At 40.9% G+C, this 21,342-nt stretch overlaps 1 protein-coding gene, 1 long non-coding RNA gene and 1 pseudogene across 5 annotated transcripts in view; 2 read left to right on the top strand and 1 right to left on the bottom strand.

Moving 5' to 3' along the window:
- The window catches only part of LOC133505984 (axin-1-like), a 46,003-nt gene that overhangs the window by 1,609 nt on the left and 23,052 nt on the right, over positions 1-21,342 (top strand). For 3 of the 4 annotated variants that reach the window (XM_061829604.1, XM_061829607.1, XM_061829603.1), the window contains exons 2-5: positions 474-583; positions 8,262-8,559; positions 16,481-16,574; positions 17,839-17,984. The gene's annotated coding sequence lies outside the window, so the exon portion shown is untranslated. The remainder of the gene's footprint in view (positions 1-473; positions 584-8,261; positions 8,560-16,480; positions 16,575-17,838; positions 17,985-21,342) is intronic. The other variant, XM_061829605.1, reaches the window with a different exon arrangement.
- LOC133505986 (uncharacterized) lies at positions 10,812-14,967 on the bottom strand. Its single transcript, XR_009796377.1, has 3 exons — positions 14,861-14,967; positions 13,690-13,776; positions 10,812-11,766 (listed from the first exon to the last, which is right to left on the bottom strand). It is a non-coding gene; the product is annotated as an uncharacterized LOC133505986 (long non-coding RNA).
- On the top strand, positions 13,205-13,323 carry LOC133506829 (5S ribosomal RNA; annotated as a pseudogene).

Genomic DNA, 21,342 nt, shown 5'->3' with positions numbered 1-21,342 from the left:
AGCACAAATCTACCATTTAAAGTTCCTAAAATTAACGCCAAGTAAAGTTCAGTTGACTTGGTAAAAAAAAAAAAAAAGCCAAATAAGACTAAACCTCTCCTGTTTCAGGTTAGTCAGGATCACCAAAATTATTTAATTTTGTGAATTGCTACAATAATGAGAGACAGAATTGTATATTATTTTCTTTGAGGTCAAAAGTTATATATATGAAAACAGCAGGAATACATAAATGATGCAATTAAAATGTATTGCATCCAAACTAAATGAAAAGTGTACTAAAATAAATGCCTTGGAAAAAAAAAACGGTTCTTCAAGATATTGTACTTAAATCTAAAATACATCTGAACTCTACTTCAATTGGTGCTTTCCTTCATTTTCTTAGCATCAGTTGATAAAATAATTTCATTTATTCTAACATTGCATGTGTGACTGTATTTCATTGTCCCAAATTATTTTATCTGTATTTAATTCAGTGATTCTTTCACGTCCCACTGGAGGAAGCCCAGGTACCGGCTCGTGGTGTCGGTACCGCCCTTTCAGAATCACTGTTCTACGACATTCCCAGGTTGACAGCGTATTCCAGGTATGTTGACTTTATTCTATGGCAGATTTTTTTTTTCTTACTGCGAGAAATGTTGATTTAATCAGTGTCAAACTCAGCCCAAGACCATTGTCTTCAATTAAATTTGGGGTCCATCTGCATGGATTTTCGGTGCTTGTTACACTTTGGCTGAACTCTCGCTGACCCGCGGTTCATTATCTTGACGATATTTACCGACAAAATACGCCTCGCCAGCCATTTTGTCCACGCCGCACCTCCCTCGGCGCCTCCAATCAGCGCGACCCCGCAGACAACGTGGACTCAATGCTCCCTGTTTTTTCCAGAATGGATTTGCCAATTAGACGTGACGGGTAACGTATACCCGAGCAGCGCCGTGGTGGAATTTTAATGGTGTTGCTGCCTTCGGCGCAGGTAGTGGGCAACAGCAATGTTTTAATGAGATTTAGTGATTTCTGCACAGAGGAGTATTCAGGCCGCTGTGGCCGCACAATATAAAAAAAATACTACCGGAGTAAGGATGTCATATGCTGCAAGAATAAATTCAGAATTTTATGAAAATGCAGCCATTTTAAGGTGTTTTTTTTTTAATTTTATATATATATCTTTATATATATATATATATTAATCTTTTTCTATTTAAAAACACAGGATTCGGATAGATTTTGACCTTTTTAAAAGTATGAGCATTTTTTTTTCTCAGAAAATAATAAACAAACAAATTATTCTTTTATTCTTTAGCGTTGTAATATTTCCAGAAAAAAAGTACTGTAAAATCCATTCCTTTTTTTTAAAGAATATATTTGCCTCCCTAAAAAATGCACTGATTAAAAAAAATAATAATAACTGTGCTCCCATAATATTGTGTATTTTTTCTCATAAATATGTGACTTTATTCTGGCGTTATTGTGACTTTTTGTACCACAAAATATGACTACTACTCAAACTCTACAATCTTTCAAAAGTCATTTTTCTCATACAAATATGACTTTAGTCTCCTAATATGTGGCTTTGTTTTAATTCTCGTGATATGAATTTTCATGAAGAAAATGGATGGATGAACAAATTAAGTCTCCTAATATTATAATGTGTAATCCCCAAAAATATCAGACACTATTTCTGTAGTATTGGAATTTATATTAAAAATAAGACTCTTTTATAATAATCTAACTATTCTTGATGACTGATTGAATTATGTATTGGGTTTTGATTCCATTTTTTTAGGGCAAAATGAGATGTTCTTCTTTTACCAGAGTGGATTTTTTCCTGTTCTATTTCAAATTTTAATCCTAAATGTATTTTTATCATTGTAAATATTACAACCTTTAACAAAAATACAACTTAAAATCACATTATTGTGATTTTAAAAAAAGTCATATTTTTTTCTCATCACTTATGACTTTTTAGAGAATTAAGGGTTTATTCTTGAAAATAAATTTCCATTTTAATTTTCCAAAACGCTTATCCTCACGATCGCCGCGGGCGTACTTGAGCCAGTCCCAGCTACCTTTGGACAAGATGCGTTTTACACCTTGAACTGGTTCGAGCCCCCTTTCTTCTGCCCATGACTGGCCTCTGAAAATAAAAATATTTCAGCCAAAATATTTCAGAGAATATTCCAAAAACAATTGACTTCATTCTCATCTTAATTTTAATTGCAAAATAGATAATTTATTATCAAATTATGATAATACAGTGCTTCCCCCCGCCCACTCATAAGATCTCCTCATAGTACAGTATATATTTTCCCTTCAGTGTGGCACATTTAATCCTCTATTCATGTTTTCATTCAATTATTAGCTGAACCATAAACAAGTGCTGTTTTTCTATTACATCTAATAAAGAAATGGCCTTGCTTAAACGTAGTTACCAATTTGAAGAGAGTTGTTAAAAACAGCCCGCGAGGCCACGCGTAATTAACCCTCAGCGGGCACTCTAGACCCAAACGGGGGACTGGAGGCCCATTCGCAATGTTGTGTGGTGCAGTCGGGTTTAAATGTCACGCAGGCGTGAAACAACGGCATCCGTGGCCGTCCCCGGGGTTTCGGGGATTAGTCGCTGTGCCTCCATATTTGACCTTTATCAGCGGCTAAGTAGTTTTCTCCAGGGTCTCGTTTGTCTCACTTTAGCCAAACAATGGCCTCCAAGTACCCCCGTAGCCGCCGTGCCCTCCCTTCGCATTCGGCCCCTTCACTATGCGCTGGAAGGACTGTGCGGCATCAATAATTGAAACACTGGAACGTCAATTTCTGAAAGCTTCTTTTTTCCCTCACAGAGAATCCTGCAAAATTGCCTATTTCAACTCGCAGTTGAAGTTTACGGTCAAACTACACAAAACAGAGCCCAAATACTCTTTGTGTATTCGCCACATATCTGAGCTTTTCAGTCTTCTCCTTCTTTTCCTTTCGGCTTGTCCCGTTAGGGGTCTCCAGACTGTGCCATCCTTTTCCATGCAACCCTATCTCCTCCTCCGTGTCTTCCCTCACAACATCCATCAACCTTCTCTTTGGTCTTTCTCTCGCTCTTTTTGCCTGCCAGCTCCATCCTCAGCACCCTTCTACCAATATACTCACTCTCTCGTCGATGAACATGTCCAAACCATCTAAGTCTGCTCTCTCTAACTTTATCTCCAAAAGATCTAACGTTGGCTTTTCCACCGATCAAATCATTTCTAATCCTATCCAACCTGCTCACTCCTTTGGCGAACGTTAACATCTTCATTTCTCCCACCTCCAGTTCTGCTTCCTGTTGTTTCTTCAGTGCCACCGCCTCTAATCCGAACATCATGACTGTCTTATAAACTTTGCCCTTCCTCCTAGCAGAAGCTCTTTCGTTGCATACCACACCTGTCACCTTCCTGACCCCGTTCCAATCTGTTTGTTTCCTTACCACACTCACTCTTTGCTCTGGACTGTCGATTTAAAGTCATCCGCCCTTGCTATCTCTTCTCTCTGTAGCCTCACTCTTCTTTCTCCACCCCTTTCATTCATGCACATACTGTATATGCTGTCTTTGGCTAATATTCATTCCACCTTTCTCACCGTCCCTCCACCTGCTCCCTGCTTTTGCCGCAGATCCCAATCTCATCTGCAAACATTTTAGTCTACGGTGATTCCAGTCTCACCTCATCACCAGTGCAAACAAAAAGGGGCCCAGGGAGGATCCCTGATGCAGTCCCGCCTCCGAATTAAATTCCTCTGTCATACCTTCTCAGATCTCACTACTGTTCTGCTGCCCTCACACATGCCCTGTACTATTCTAACATATTTCTCTGCCACTCCAGACTTCCGCATGCAGTACCACAGTTCATGGGTTTTCTCTAGATCCACAAAGACACAACGTAATTCCTTCTGAGCTTCTCTGTACTTTTCCAATAGCATCCTTAAGGCAAATAATGCATCTGTGGTACTCTTTCTAGGCATGAAACCATACTCTTGCTCGCAAATACTTACTTCTGTCCTCAATGTAGCCTCCGCTACTCTTCCCCATAACTTCATTGTGTGACTCATCACCTTTATTCCTCTATAGTTCCCACAGCTCTGCACATCGCTTTTTTTCTTAAAACTGGGCACTAGCTGACTTTTCCTGCAATCCTCGGGCACCTTCTCACCCGCTAGGGTTCTGTTGAGCGAGCTGACCAAAAACTCCACAGTCACCTCTTCTAGATCCTTCCATAACTCTACAACAATGCCATCAGGACCAACCGTCTTTCCATTTTTCATCCTGTCCAGTGCCTTTCGAACTTCCCCGTCACTCATCATTGCCATTTCCTGGTCCGCCACGCTTGCCTCTTCTACTCTTCTTTCTCATCTTCCTCAACCGTCAATGTTTCGAAATATTCTTTCCATTTATCAAGCACACTGCTGGGCACCAGTCAAGATATTTACACACATGTAAAAAAAATGGAACTAATTTCCCAAAAATGTGACCTTTTCTAGAAAAAAATTGGGGCGGTTTCTTCTTGCAAGAGTTTTCTGTGTCCCCACTCTATAGTGACATTTTTTCATTAAAAAACGGTTTTATTTTCTTGATTTTTTTATTTAATTTTACTTGGCAGGGGGGGGAGACACCTTACTGGATACAGACTGTGCTCCACTGTACAATTCTTTGCATAATAGAGTGGCAGATGAGTGTTATTGTTATTTAAATGAGACTGCTCAGTGTGTCTCATCCATGTGTGTGCGTGTGTGTGTGTGTGTGTGTGTGTGTGTAAAGCAAGGCGTGTAGTGTTTCTTACGGCGTTATTATGCTTGACAACTTGCAGAACAACAAGAGGAAAAAGACGTGATGATTACATGCTCGTGTGCCAAACTGGGATTTAGTGGCGAGCTGTTTTGTGCCCTTGTGGCCTCCAGGCAGTTGCTGCTGCTTCCTTACACACACACACACACACACACACACACACACACCACACACACACACACACACACACACACACTGCACGCCATTTGTTTATTTTCCTTCCATTCTTACTTTGGATGATGGGAACATTTTGGAGTGTCTGTTAATACGCCGGGAGGAGGCTTGTTGTATTGTACTAATAGAAAAATGCTTATCAATCCTCAGCAGCCCACTATTAGCGCGTACCCCGCGACAAACCTACAGGTGGGCTGGTGGGATTTGGCTGATGAGGATTATGTGGGAACTCATTTGCGGTGGAAGAAAAAGCAAAAAGGGCGGCCTATTAATGTGGCGGAATGGGTTTTCTTAATACCTGCAGCGGTACGCGATTTGCATGTAAATGACTGTTTATGCGATGGGGAGATCTGAGTAAACATTATTTACATTACATTATGGGATGTATTTCGTCATTGTCTGCGGCAAAGTGGCCTGAATGTCAGTAGATGGTGTAAATTCAAAGGTGCAAGAAGGAGTATTTAAAAAAAATGTAGTCACAATCATGGTATTTAAGATGTTCATGACTAATCCCACAAATTATCAGCAAATTTTGACACCACGTTCTGCTCACGTTAGATGGTTTAGGAAAACAAGATTTCCAATTTAGTGTCTTAAATCTGTTTGGATACCTGCTGCCAGACGAGGTTCTGTTGGGTGAATTCCCTAGTGGGAGTTGGTCAAAGTAAGAGCCCCGATATTCATCCAAAATTGCTGCTTCGAACCATTAAGTGTAACCTTGTGTTCCATTTCAGGCAATCTATCTATGTTTTTCCTTTCGGCTTGTCCCGTTAGGGGTCGCCACAGTGCGCCATCTCAGATGAACGCTCGTACTTGTTCGGCACAGCTTTTACGCCGGATGCCCTTCCTGACGCAAACCCTCTGCATTTATCTGGCGAGAGAGAGAGCTGGAGCCTATCCCAGCTAACTTTTTTTGGGGTGAAGGCTGACACAGGGCAGATATCGACACCATTAGCGAGCGGGAGTCGATCCCATGCTGCCCGCACCAAAGTCAGCTGTGTGTACCACTACACCATTAGTTATCTATATCTATCTATCTATCTATCTATCTATCTATCTATCTAGCTATCTATCTATCTATCTATCTATCTATCTATCTATCTATCTATCTATCTATCTATCGATCTATCTATCTATCTATCTATCTATCTATCTATCTATCTATCTATCTATCTATCTATCTATCTATCTATCTATCTGTCTCTCTCTGTCTCTATCTATCTATCTATCTATCTATCTATCTATCTATCTATCTATCTATCTATCTATCTATCTATCTATCTATCTATCTATCTATCTATCTATCTATCTATCTATCTATCTATCTATCTATCTATCTATCTAATCCCAGCCAATCGCAGGGCACATAGAGACAGACAACAGTCGCACTCACAATCACACCTAAGGGCAATTTAGACCCTAACCCTTTTGACTTCTTTTTCCCCCCTAAAAAAACAAAAAATAAAACTCATTGGATTGGTTTGGCAGCTGAGTGTCACAGTGCAACGTGTGTTATAAAACACACACACAAGCCTTAACGGGATTTGGGGAATGGTAAGCAACAGCTGGAAGCGAGAGACAGGGAGGGGTGGCCATAATCCGTGGATGGAGATGCGCGTCATACAAGTTGATGGTGTTGGGAAAGGAGGAAGGCATCTTTTGACCTTGAAATTATAATACTTTATTCCCATATTTTTTTATTCATGTATTAATTTGTTCATTTTTTATTCTTTCATTACTTTTGTTTTAAAAAAATGCAAATTGATTCTCATAATTACTTTTTACTTGAAAAAAATCTTTTCTTTCTAAGATTCAGTTTTTTTCTCGGAATATGACTTTTTCCTCAGATGATTGTGACTTTTTAATCTTGAAAACTTTACTTTATTTTTGTAAAAGTACAACTGTATCGAGCAAAAAAAATGTCACGGTTCTCGTAAAAATGTGGATTTTTTTTACTACTACTACTACTTTATTCTCGGAGTATTCTAACTTTTTATCTTGACAGAAAATTCTTGCAAAGGCAGACTTTTTCTTGCCCAAGTACAGCTTTTTTTGTTGAAGTAAAGCTTTTGTTATAATGCTTTTCTCCTGATAATGTAACTGTTCCTCCATCCATTTTCTGAACTGGTTATCCTCCATGAGGGTTGCGGGAATACTGGAGCCAGTCCTGGCCATCTTCGGGCAGGGGGCGGGGTACACCCTGAACTGGCTGCCAGCCAATCGCAGGGCACATGGAGACAGACAACAGTTGCACTCACAATCACACCTAGGGGCAATTTAGAGTCTCCAATGAATGAATGTTTTTGGGACGTGGGAGGAAACTGGAGAGCCCGGAGAAAAACCCACACAGGCACAGGGAGAACATGCAAACCCGGTGGCCCCAGAACTGTGAGGCTATCGCTCTCTCTCTCTCTCTCTCTCTCTCTCTCTCTCTCTGTGCATATATATATATATAAAACATATACAACATAACTCACAATCATCCCTAGTGGCTATTTAGTCTCCAATTAATGCATTTTTCAATTTCAATTGTGTGTGTGTGTGCGTGTGTATATATATATATATATATATATATATATATATATATATATACACGCACACACCATACCATACAAGAGCTAAACAAAATATTTTTGGGAAAATGGAAGATTGATTTAGTTTTCTTTTTATCTGAAAAAAAATACATCTTTAATTTTGGTAAAATAGTGACATAAAAATGAAATTTTATTCTCATAATATATCTTTTTTCATTTATTTCATTCATACCAATTTTCTTGACGAAACAAGTTTATTGTAGAATTTTTTTCACTCTTTTTGTTAAAATACTGCATTTTTTTTCAATCTGAAAAATTAAAATTTCTCCTAAAATTCAGAATTTTCACATTAAAAATGATTTGAAAAAGACTGGAGGATATGATTATTCTTGTACAATTACTCTCTTTTTCTCATAAAAATAAAACTTTTTCTCATATGATACAATATTCTGAGAGGGCGACAGAGTCCAACTTTGTGCAACATGTGAGATGACGCAGACACAAAGCGGCCCCTAACATGATTTGAAGAATGGTACCCACCAGCTTGAGGCGAGACGGGTAGGGGTGGCCATCATCCAGAGATGGAGGTGGGCGTTACACGAGCTGAGGGTGTTGGTGCAGCAAGGCTGAAAAAAAATCATCAAGGGTCTCGCCAGGGGGCCTTGCGGTACACCCTTCGAAGTGCTGGATGCGATGCTTGGTGTGGGTGACTTGTCAATCGAGCTGTCCTTATGCTTAATATTTCCACCCAGGGTCCATCCCCAGAAGCCCCCTTTGATGCTCTGCGTGATGATGTCATAGCGAGGGAGGGGAGCGAGGCACGATCAAAGGCGAGGAAAGGGGAGGGATGAAGATGTGGAGGAAGAGGAGGAGGAGAGGCACATCCAAGACAACAACGGAACAAAGATGGCGATGGCGTCCGCAGGCGGGACGTCCCCCCGAAAACCTTACAGAGGGTTCGAGCCCCCGTTCACACGCCCGAGGATGATCGGCGAAACCATGCCACGCAAGGCCAAGCGTCGATGCTACGGCCGCCATCGGGCTTGCACGGTAAGCCTCTCTGCCTTCGCCAATCTCCGCCATCTTCCCGTCTTTTCTGATATTTTTCCCGTCCATTTTCTTCTTCTTTTTTTTTTGGCCCCTTTCATCGGGGGCTCCTTTTTGGCCACTAATATAGGCCTCTCTTTGCCATCAAAGGCAGCACATCAATTGCCTTGACTCCCAAGTGTATGTGCGAGAGGGTTGAAGGAGAGAAAAGGGGGAGAGAGAGGAAAAAAGACAGATGAACGGCATGTTAGCAAAGATCAAGGCTCGCTTTTATGGCCAGTTTCTGTTTGGTCGTTTTCGCTCGCAGCGAGCAGTGGCAAGTATGTCGTTGCGCTTTCCCATCCCGTCCTTCTTGACCTTCTATAAATTTCCTCTGAAAACTGCCCTTTTTTTTGTTTTCCGTTTTCTTTTTTTTTCCTTGAGCATATTTCCCCGACGGATGATGACAATACGTGAAACAATATTTGAATAAGCAGCAGGAGGGCGGCCGGCTAATCCGGTGTGGCTAATCCAGTATTGGCGCAGGCCATACTGGCGGCCCAGGAGTATTCACCGGCGTCACAATGCACGTCAGCGGGACGCCGTGGCAGATTTGCTGACAACCCGTAAACCAACACCAGAACTACCAGCTGGCAAAAGCCAGCAGATGGATGGACAGGCAGACGGAAAGAGAGATAAATTGAGGGATCGCGGCGCGGGCTTGTTGACGCCTGCCCGATATCCAGTCATGCCACTGCAAAAAAATCCATCCATCCATCCGTCATCTGAGCCGCTTATCCCCATAAGGGTCGCGGGAGTGCCGGAGCCTGTCCCAGCGATCATCGGGCAGGTTGCAGGGTACACCCTTATCTGGTTGCCACCCAATCGTGGTTAATATATTCACAAACAAACCTTCACAATCACAGTTAAGGGCAATTCAGAGTCTCCGATGAATGCACGTTTTTGGGATGTGGGAGGAAACTGGAGCGCATGGAGAAAACGCACACAGGCACGGGGAGGACATGCAAACTCCACACAGGCGAGGGAGAGATTAGAACCCTGGTTCTCAGAACTGTGAGGCATACGCTCTAACCAATCTTCCACAACGAAGAACAATCTTCTTTATGTACCTTAATGGTTGGTCGTCACCAATAACGCGATTGTACATACCAGACATCATCAAAGCTTCCATGATTTTTACATTTTTATCTTGGGGGAGAAAAATATGACTTTACTCACAAAAGACTTTAAACAAACAAACAAAAATGATGTTTTAGTCTCAATATTCTGATTCTTTTCAAGTTTTTCTCACCTCAAAATATTTTGTCTTGACATCTATACTCCTTTATAAAAAGTATTAAACATATAATAATATTTCAGACTTTATTATTCCCTATTTTTTTTATTTAAAAACAATGATTTAATCTTGTAAATTGGGATTTTTGTTGCATTAAAAAAATCAGTTTTCGACATTTCATTTTTTTCTCAGAAAAAAAACCTAAAAGTATTGTTATCATAATATAAAAATAAAAATCTAAAAATATATGCTTCATTCCTGTAATATTGCCAGATTTCTGTAGGTAGGGTAGGGAATAAAATCCAAAAATGTTTTTTTCGACATTCCAAATTTGAATTTGAATTTTATTGCGGGCACGGTGGAGACTGGTTAGCAGGTCTGCCTCACAATTCTGAGGGCCTGGGTTCAAATCTGGCCTCACCTGTGTGGAGTTTGCTTGTACTCCATGTGCCCTGCGTGGGTTACCACAGGGTACCACGTTTTCATCCCACATCCCAAAAACAGGCACGAGAGGTTAAGTAAAAAGTCTTAACTTGTCCAAAGGTATGAATGTGAAAGCAAATGGTTGTTATTTTTTTGATGTGACCTGTGTGTGTGGCTGGCTTGTTTAGGTCTTCACAATATCCAGTCATACTTGGGCAAAGAATCTTTGGATAAAACATGTCTCTTTATGCCTAAATTGAGCCCATCGAAATGGTCAATCACCGGCTCGTCGAGTTAAAACAGGTCCTGGAAAAAGACTGGGTGTTTTGTCTCCCTCTATCTTTGGACCTCTGATTCATGGGGATGTTCGCCCGATCAGGTCCGCCCGCACTGCCCTATTTTTAGTCATGTTACGACAACAAATCTTATAATCAAATCTGTCCTTTTCGGTTTTAACTAAAGCAGTAATTTTTAACTAAGCAATAATTAAGAGTAGATTCTCATTTGCAAGCCTGACCTGTTGGCTGATGGTTGACAAAAACACAACAGAACAAATGATTGGTCCTCAGCAGTGAACTGACAAATATCAACAACGGTTCCATGAAAAGAGACACGATCAAAATAGTGGATCATCACCGATGACTTTATTCTTCAAATATTACAACTTTTTAACACGAGGAAAAAACAACTTTATTCAAACCCCTGCATGATGTTTTTCCTTGAAAATGAATTCTATCCCTATAGTATTATGATTTTTTTTTTGTCTCCCTCCAAATTTTTTTTAAAATCTCTTTTTCTACAAATTCTACTGTACTCCTATAACTTTTTATACGGAATAGTTATGGCTTTTCTCATTAATTTAGACTTTGCGCTATAGTAACGACTTTCTAAATTTCTCATTAAATTATGGAAAAAAGATAAATAAAAAAATATATAAAACAAACTTTTTATTATTATTTTTTTTAAATCTCAAATGAAACAACTTTTTAAATATTTTTAAGTGGATATTTTTTTCCTGGACTTTTCCCCCCTAACAGTCCATTTGAATGTCTTGAGAAGGCACAGCACATCCAGATATCATCAAGAGTTGCGTGTAAAAGGCACAGGGACAAAACGGTATCATCACCAAAGATCGTGGCGATGTCCAGACATAAACTCAAGCATATTGGCCACCACCTCCTCGTGTTTGGCCAACCACTTGCCTCCAATTCATCTTAAAGAGCCAGCGATCTGTTGCTCCTTTAAGCGCCATATAATGAAGATTTTACTCCGGGCCAGTTCGATCTAAATGGCTCTTTGTACCACGGAGAGGCCCCAAAGAGATAAGCCTGTTTCTGACAGGCCCTTCGTAGATGCCTAAATCTGCAGTGGCAGCTGGAACAAAGGCCCCCCCCACTCCTCCATGGTCAAAATAAACCCACCCATCTCTGCACTTTCCACTCAATGCCAGACGTCCGACTCTCAGCTTTTTATCTTCATTGGAAGTGGCAGTCGTAGTCACATGCTTGTCACTGGTTAAAAAAAACAAAAAAAAAACGTGACGAGTTACAGGTCTGCTTTGCCTTACAATGCAAGCGGACACCTCAAGCTTTGCTCGTTTGTCAATTAGGTTGATATTAAGGCCCTCCAGAAATGGTCATGCTTCTTATTATTCTTATGAAGGAATCAGCTTTGGGGAGGATTCCATTTGCCCGATAACTCACATTTTTCCAACTAACCTGGTGAAGATGTGCTAAATGGATTTTAAAATGGTCTCCATTAGCTCCCCCTGAAAGTTTGAAAAATATCTACACGTCAGGCTCGTTTCACCCATTGACATAAATATTGGTGAACGTTTGTGTCATAACAGCACACACGGGAAAGTCTCGAGGAACCAAGAAAAAAAAATTGTGTCAGATCCAGGGAATTTCATTTTGAAGCAGCTGGTTTGCGTGAAATAGCAGCACTGGTTCCTTGTCAAATGAGCTCAGATCTAGAGTTGGTTTCTTTGACGAAGACAGTCCAGTTCTACAGCAAACAAGCCACAATAACTTTCTTTCGGCTTGTCCCGTTAGGGGTCGCCACAGCGTGTCATCTCGAATGAACGCTCATGTTTGTTTGGGACAGTTTTTACGCCGGACCCCCTTCCTGACGCAACCCCTTTCAGGGAGTGGAAGTCCCAGTGAGAAACAAACTGACAACCCCTGATTTACCGAACCAATGCTCTAAACACCGAGATATGGTCGTGTAGAAATGCTGGTCCAATGACGTGAAAATGATCAGAGAGTTTTCAAGCAATGTATGTGACTTTCATCAGTAGATGTAAAATGTGTGAACACTTCCATCATAACAGTACCCAGGAAGAAGTCTCAAAGAGCCCTGCCGCAACATGAAGTCACGTTCAACAAATTCAGGGCTTGTAATTTGAAAATCCTGTGCTGAGCAAATTTCAGGTCTTGTAATTTGATAGTCTCCTACTGGGAAGTTTACACAAATTAAAAGTAAAACTATATTGGTCTCTCTTGGTAAAGAAGGAGCTGAGACAAACAGTATAGCTCTCGATTTACTGGTCAGTCTACGCTCCTACGTACGCTGTGGCTCGAAACTGGAAGAACAAAATTGCGGATACAAGAGGCCAAAAGGAGTTTCCTCTACAAGGTGTCCGGGCTGTCCCTGAGAGATAGAGTGAGAAGCTCTGTCATCCAGGAGGGGCTCAAAAGTATGTAGGACTGGGATACATGGTTGTAATGCACTATAATCAGCTTTATCTACACTCTCACAGTGGCTAAAGCACTTTACAAAGCATCTAATTTACCAGTACATTTATGCACCATCGCGCAGTTGCTCCCATGAAAGGTGCTGCCAGGCTCACTGGGTCAGATTAAGGTTCAGTGTCTTGCTCAAGGATTCTTCAACATGAGGACAGTCGGAGCTGGAGATTTGAACCCGCTACCCTTCGGTCACTGGACGGTTTACGGCCACGATACCCTGAGAACGGCAGATCTCATCAGATCTCGGAAGCTAAGCAGGTTTGTCCCTGGTTAGTATTTTGATGGGAGAACACCTGGGAATACCAGGTGCTGTAAACTTCTCTCCACGGTTAAACTGCAGAGGGGTTGCTTCAGGAAGGACACCCGTCGTAAAACTGTGCCAAAAAAATATGCGTTCATATGAGATGACACGCTGTGGCGACCCCTAACGGGACAAGAAGAAGAAGACCCTTCAGTCACTGGATGACCCGGTCTGCCTACTAAGTCACAGCTGCTCCGTGGGTGGGTGGATGGATGCTTGTATAGACGGGTGAAACCCCAATCAATGAAATGCAGGCACCCAAGACGGATGATGCTTAATTGCACAGATTTTTCTTTTTTTACTTTGCGTACTAATGTGGTAAAAAATTCATAATCAGGTTGACGATTCGCCATGAAATATACGGTGCAAGATTCTCAACTCACCAAAATTTGCATGTATCTTGGTCAAAACGTGTAAATGGACATGTTTCCAGGGTCTGCGTAAAAGGCACAGGGATCTTCTGCTGGCGTCTGTGGCGAACACACACAAAACCTTATGAGGCGTGTACAACGGCGTTAGACTTTTAGAGTCATGTAAATATGAATGTTGTTGTATACTGTAGGTAGAGGTCAGGAGGTACTCTTGGTGGATGGACGGATGCCAGGTGTATTAAAGCTCCCTCGTGTGATGACCTTTCTTCAGCTGAGAGCTCAGACGACTGTGTCGGTGTCGGTGTTGGTGTTGGTGTGTGTATGTGTGTGCACGCGCATGCACACACACACACACACACACGGCAGAGCCTCATTATATATTCATAAGTAGCAACATGCCCCGAACCTTCCTCACCAAGACATCATAAAGGTCAAGTTCATCCTCCTCAGTATTCTGTCTTTGTCTCTCTCTCTCTCGTTCTCTCCTCCTTGTCTCCGGGGGCAACTCTCACAAACAATAACAACACCACTAGCGTATGTGTGTGTGTGTGTGTACCGGAGTAATGTGAATACACTTACATAATGAAGCGTTCATGTGTGTAGGTTTGCCAATCATGAGAACCAAGCATTTTGACACCGGGATGCATATTTGTCTCCGGAATGCCTTAAGATTTCATTGGACACTACATCGTAACCATTGTCATTTAACGCAGTTCGTCGCTACATCTTCAAATGCCAGAAAAATTCTACCATGCAAATCAAAAAGCACAATGTCAACAATATCCTGAAATGGTGCCAGTTTTTCTGGGTCTGAGTTCACTTGAGACAGACTGATGCAAAGTTAAAAACTGTGCTGTGGTCTGGCGAGTCCAAATCGTTTTCGGGAAATCTTGACCGTTGTGTACTCTGGGCCAAAGTGGAAAAGGATCATCTGGATTGTTACCAGGAGCAGGTTCATTTGCCGGCATCTGTGATGGTACGGGGGTGTATTGGTCCCCGTGGCATGTGTTTTATTGAAAGGATCGGTGCTGGTCGGCGCTCAGGAGACAAAGACGACACTCAACAAAAGACCAACGTTCCCAAATGCTATTTAGCCTCAATAACTGGCATATTTATTTCGACCAAATGGAACTTCTCAAAACACAGTTGAAATTGCGTGAAATCAATCATATGAGCCCCTTACCTATGCCGAGAAGGTGGAGAGCCGATCACCCAGGTAGAGGTCCGCTTGTCAACCAGCTGGGCGTCCGTACGAAACCCGCAGCAGACTCTACCTGTTTGTACTCTGCATCTCTCTATTATACTTTTCAGTTGCGTGCGAGAGAAAGGGCGGGCGGCCTACCTGTCCCACCTGGCGCCGCAACGATTGTTTCCTGGTTTACTATTGACACCTAAGTGTGTCCTTCAGGCTCTGAAAAACATCTTACGCAGCCATAACTGTCAAGACATCCCACAACAATGTTCGTCTTTGGTATGCATGCGAACAAGATAGTGAAACGGTCCAGACGTCTTGACCAGAAAAACAAGTGATGCGAAAAACAAGTGAGTGATACGAAAAACAAGTGAGTGTGTGCATGCGAACAAGATAGTGAAAAACAACTTATATAACCATGGTTGCACAATACATTCAGGTATTCAACAGTTATGGGAAGCATCACTAATTAACACTCCTTTCAGCATGGCGAACTCGCACATCTATCAAAGCATCATTCCTCCTGAAAGGTACTGTAATTTCTCCAGTATAATGTGGCCTGAAGTATAATGCGCACCCCCAAAGTTGACCTAAAAAAATACAGAAAACCCTTCTACCAATGGACAACGCGCACAATGTACTTTTATTGTTTGTACTTGTATTGGTTTTCAAAAAATCACCTGAACAACAATCATTAATAATAATCTCGCAGGTCAGAGTTCAGGTTGGTGGCACACATTACCGTAATGAATATAAATGTGTAACATGAGACATCAAATATGATATCAAAATTTATATGTACCTGTATACGACTAAACAATGTTTTTTTATTTTTCATCCATACCTAAATATAATGTGCTCTATTGACTTTTAAAATATTTTTGGAAAAAATTCTTCATTATTTTCGAGAGTGACTGTATTTTTTATTTTTCATACATACCTAAATATAATGCGCTGTATTGACTTTTTGAAAATATTTTTGGAAATAATTGCGCATTATTTTCAAGAAATTACGGTACTTACAGGTTTTGGAGCAAAATGCTGCCATCCAAGCAACATCTTTTTCAAGGACATTCCTGCTTATTTCAGCAAGGCAATGCCTAGCCAGATTCTATGTGTTAAAACAATGTGACTTTGTAGTAGAAGAGTGTGAGTACTAGATTGGGCTGTGCGGCACTCCAGACCTGTTTCCAGTTGTAAAGGTTGGCACTCCATGAGGTGCAAAATATGAAAACCGAGACCGCGGACTGTTGAGGAACTGAAATGCGAAATAATGCCTCTATCCCAGCTTTTTTCAAATGTGTCGCAGGCATCAAATTGAAAAAAAAGAGTGAATATTTACAAAAATCAAACCAAAATGAATCAGTTTGAATATTATCTAAGCAATGTATTCTATTTAATATATTTTGAGACGGATTCACAAATACGTAAGTGTGCTTGCTCTGTTTTTAACATCCCAACTTCATCAGGATTGACGTTTGTTGTAATTGATATAGTTGGACTACAATTCCATTTTCGACAGGGTAACATAACTATAATGAACTACATTTCCAAAGTTATCTCCCCAAAAACTGCTTTTGAGTTATCTAATTATGAATCTGTTTCCCGTAGGCAATGCTCAGTCGCTGTGAGACAGCAACATCAATAATTGGTGCAGGACTGGACCTCGATGTTTGGACCCCACCTGACTGAGGATTGCATGATGGTGAGCCATTTTTCAAATGTATCCCAAAAGAAAACTACTGTTCGAGTTTTAATTACAGGTCAAGTGTCATGCCTATAAACATTTTCAAATAGTAATATAATAATATAACATTATTCACTTCAATGTCCATTTGAAAAAATAATTATGAGCAGAGAGCGGGTCATCCATGCGCAAAGTTGCGGAAGTCTCATTCGACATCCACCTACGATGGGACACGGAAGCTCTTTTCAAAGAAGAGTGAAGTGAACGGGGCAATATTACACTATTGTTTCGAGCCATATTTAGATGATATGCGGATCACTTCTAACTAACAACGGACTCCCAGACAGTATGTATGACAGTATGTAGCGTCCTCAGGCGCGAGTGCTGACAACCCCGTAAAGTAGCCCAGCCCGGCCCCGCAACAAGCCACCGCAGCCCGGCGCCGCGACGAGCCACCCCGGCCCGGCTCGGTGCCACAATGACCCTCCCCAGCTCGGTGCCCGAATGAGCCAGCTCGGTTCCGCGATAAGCCAGACCTAGCTCGGCGCAGGAATGAGCCACCGCGGCGGACGAGGCATGGCTTCGGCGACGGCTAGTCTGAAGCTGTGCTCGGCGCCGACGGGTACATCGACACATTTAGCACCCCTGACTTATGTGCACGGATCTTTTGTTACATTCTAAGAGGATTATGTCCCCCCTCCAAAACTTTTATTTCTTTTAGTAGCTGTAGACATATGTACCTGTCATTTGGAACCCACAAAGCGCTCGTCCTTTGCACCCGTGTAATCTATTTTTCACAACGAACCGGTTCTTTTCGAAAAGTATGAATAATGACTCCATCCTCCCGAGTGTTCGAACAATATCCAGCAATACAACGAGCCGACATTTTGGCTAACACGAAGGAACAACGAGCTACCTTCCCGCAGGTAAAACTAATAGAAACAAACGCGTCCGCCGGAGTGGGCTACTGCCCTGTACGTCACTTCCTGCTTCTTCTTGAAAACAAATCCCTCGAGAGGATTTTCATGGCAGGAGTGACAAAAATCCACATTTCACCTGCCTTTTTTTTCCATTAATAACATACTAAAAATCATGCATTTCATGACAGTGGCACTTTAAGTTGTCTTCAATTAAGAGTAGATGCATTGTAGTCTGATGTCTGTCTCCTGCCCCCCCCCTCTCTCTCTCTCTCTCTCTCTCTCTCGTCCTCTCTTTTTCTCTCTCACTTGCTCTCTCTCTTTCTCTCTCACTCTCTCTCTCGCTCTCGCTCTACCGGTGAAAGCGCGGTAGGTGCTCCTCCCGCCTGACTGACTGACTGACAGCCGGGATGAAGAGGAGGCTGCCGGGCGTCGTCCTCGCCCGCTACCGGCAAGGGTGGAGAAATGGACGTGAGCCCCCTGTGAACTGATGGAAGGTTAGAAACCGGAGGTGAGGACGCTTTTGAAAAATTTAAAACAAACGTAAAACCCAGAGTTGCAGTATTATCTTTTTTGACACAGTTTGAGACTAGTACTAGTAACCGATTGACGTGAACTAGTAGTTAATTTATTCAATTTCTCCCTTAATTATGCTCCTGTCAGGAGTGTCATAACCAGTGTTCACTAACGGGGGCAAGACTAAGATGGTAGCCAAATGGACATAGACCCGCAATATGTAGAACTGCAAATAGCCAAAACACAAATCTATAGTGCGTTTCCTGTCATTTTAATATGTATTTGTGCGTCTTTATGCATTTATGCATGCATTTTATCACCTTTATTTATATTATTATAATTAATGAAATATGTTTTATCAAATTCTTTTCTATATAGCAGACTAAAAAGAGAATAAATTAAATGTTAGTAATCAAATAATAATTTTGCTAATAATAATTGGATTTTGTATGAGTATTATTTTATTTAGTTTGAATAATTAACATATTTGCATGTACATTTTTATTTAATTTTTCTCTTAATCGTTATATTGATTACTTATTCCGACCTTTATTTTTATTTTAGTTGTGCATGCTGTTGACAAAAGCAATTTATACAAAAATAAAATGCGCTGCAGATGTAAATGTTACATCTATTGTATATGTTATTATATAACCCATAGTTAAACAAATTAAGATAGAAGATTTTACTGGGTGTATTAATCCAAAGTAAATAATTGGGATTTTGATTTTTTTTTTCATCACTTAGTCATTTTATAGTTATCTTTTATTATTTTTATGGACGGCTATATTTCAAATTAGAACCACTTCTATTTGTTAATAGTTTTAACCCTAAAAAGCTCAAATTAGAGTACAAATTTACTTCCTGAATTACATATTTAAACTGACAAATAATCTGCTAATAAAAACATTAGTGACTTAGTTGTCATTGGACCTTTTACTTTTGTATTTAGATGTTGCTGACAAAACTAATATATGAAATTAATTATTAATAGTAATATTTTTTACTGCTTGTACTGAGCTGCAAAAAATTGTCAAATCAAAACTAAAAATCCATCCATCCATCCATTAATTCTCTACACCGCTTCTTCTGTTGAGCATCGCAATAACATTGTGTTCTGTGTCGAGGTTCAATTTGTAAACGTTTTACATTAGTGATCCTCGAGTAACCGCTTTCACATTTTTGAGCTCGCAATAATTTGCCCTCGTGTCGGTTCTGACTGTGTAGATGGGATTCAGCTGCTGCTCAGCGCTGGGGCACAACATATTTTTACCGTTTGTATTGAGCTCGGCGGCACGGTGAACCACTGTGCCTGCCTCACAGTTCCGGGGACTTGTGTTCAAATCCCGGCCCCCGCCTGTGTGGAGTCTGCATGTTCTCTGCGCGGCCGTGTGGGTTTTCTCCGGGCACTCCGGTTTCCTCCCGCATCCCAAAGACATGCCCGGCAGGTTAATTGGAGCCTCCAAATTGCCCGCAGGTGTGAATGCGCGTGCGAATGGTCGTTTGTCTCTAAATCCCCTGCGATTGGCTGGCGACCAGTTCATGGTGTACCCCGCGCGTCCTCGCCGAATACAGCTGGCATAGGCTCCGGCACTCCCGCGACCCTTGTGCGGATAAACGGCTCAGAAAAATGGATGGAATGATTTCAATAGAGTCAAATGTAAAACGTATTCATATAATTTTACCAATTTGTATTACAAATAATATTTTTTACAGCCTGTACTGAGCTACATTCAGTGAAAATATTTGGATTTCCAAACCCAATGGAAATTAAAACATAAATCTCCCACTAAAAATTTAACATTTTAAAACATAAACGTGTTTATGTATTTTTTTATTTATTAATAATAGTATTGTTTTCTTTTAAACTCAAAAATCTGTGAAAGTTAAGCCTGAACTTGCAAATTAATAATGATTTAATTAAGAAGAAAAGCAATGAATGCATGTATTTAACGTCTCACAAATATGGACACGACAAGCACACTGATGCAGGTAACTACTTACAGTCCCCTCCAAAAGTATTGGAACGGCAAGGTCAAATACTTTATTTTTGTCGGATACTGAAGACATTTGGGTTTCATATCAAAAGATCAATATGAGATAAAATTTAAGAATTCCACCTTTTATTTCATGGTATTTTCATCTACATCTGTGAAACAACTCAGGACCGAGTACCTTGTGTTTGAAGCCACACATTTTTAAAGTGAGAAAGAGTATTAGAACCGACACTATTAGCTTAATTTAAAGTGAATAACGTTTAATATTTGAAGACATAACCCTTATTTTCCATTACTGCATCAAGCCAGCGACCCATTCAATTCACCAGACTGTTGTGTTCTTTATTTGAAATACTTTTCCTGGCCTTTACTGCAGCCTCTTTCAGTTCTCGTTTGTTCTTGGGTGGTTCTCCCTTCAGTCTCCTCTTCAGGAGGTAAAATGCATGCTCTATTGGGTTTAGGCCCGGTGATTGACTTGGCCAGTCTTAATACTTTCCACTTTTCCCCCTGATGCAGTCCTTTGTTGTGTTTACAGTGTGTTTCGGGTGATTGTCTTGTTGCATGATGAAGCTTCTCACGATTCCTTTGGATGCATTTTTCTGTAAATTGACAATCGAAATGATTTTGTGGATTTGAGGATTAATTCTGCTGCTACCATTACGAGTTACATCATCAATAGACTGGCGAGCCTGTTCCAGAAGCAGCCTTGGAAGCCCAAGCCATGACATTAGGTCCACCATGCTTCACAGATGAGCTTTTGTGTTGTGGATCACAAGCAAATCCTTTCTTTCCCCACACTTTTGCATTTTCCGGAACTGTGGTAGATTTTAAGCTGGGTCTCATCAGGTCTCAACTTTGTTCCAAAACATTTTTGGCTCATCTCTATTCATATTTGCAAAATCCAATCTTGCCTTCCAGTTCTTTTTCCTGATGAGTGGTTTGCATATTGTGGTATGGCCTTTATATTTGCTCTGTCAAATTTGTCTTCGAAGAGTGGATTTTGATACCTTCACCCCTCCCCTGCGGAGGTTGGCATGCATGTCACTGACTGTTGTCTTTGGGTGTTTCTTCACCGCTATCACAATGTTTGTTCTCAACTGCTGTTGATATCCTTAGTCGACCTGTTCTGTCGCTAAGTACACCAGTAGTTTCTTTCATTTTCAGGACATTCCAAATTGCTGGATTGGTTTCGCCCAATGTTCGTGCAAAATCTTTGAATGATTTCCCTTCGTCTTTCAGCTTCAAAATGGTTTATTTTTCCACACAAAGAGCTCTCTGGTCTTCATATGCAGAAAATGCTGTTACTTCACAAGTGAAACCCAAAGCCAAAAACACGCACGATCAAACAATCTAAAA

This window comes from Syngnathoides biaculeatus, chromosome 9 (assembly GCF_019802595.1).
Source record: "Syngnathoides biaculeatus isolate LvHL_M chromosome 9, ASM1980259v1, whole genome shotgun sequence".
Classification (NCBI taxonomy): Eukaryota; Metazoa; Chordata; class Actinopteri; order Syngnathiformes; family Syngnathidae; genus Syngnathoides; species Syngnathoides biaculeatus.
Note: the sequence above shows the minus strand (reverse complement) of the source record. Positions and strands in the feature narration are given on the sequence as shown.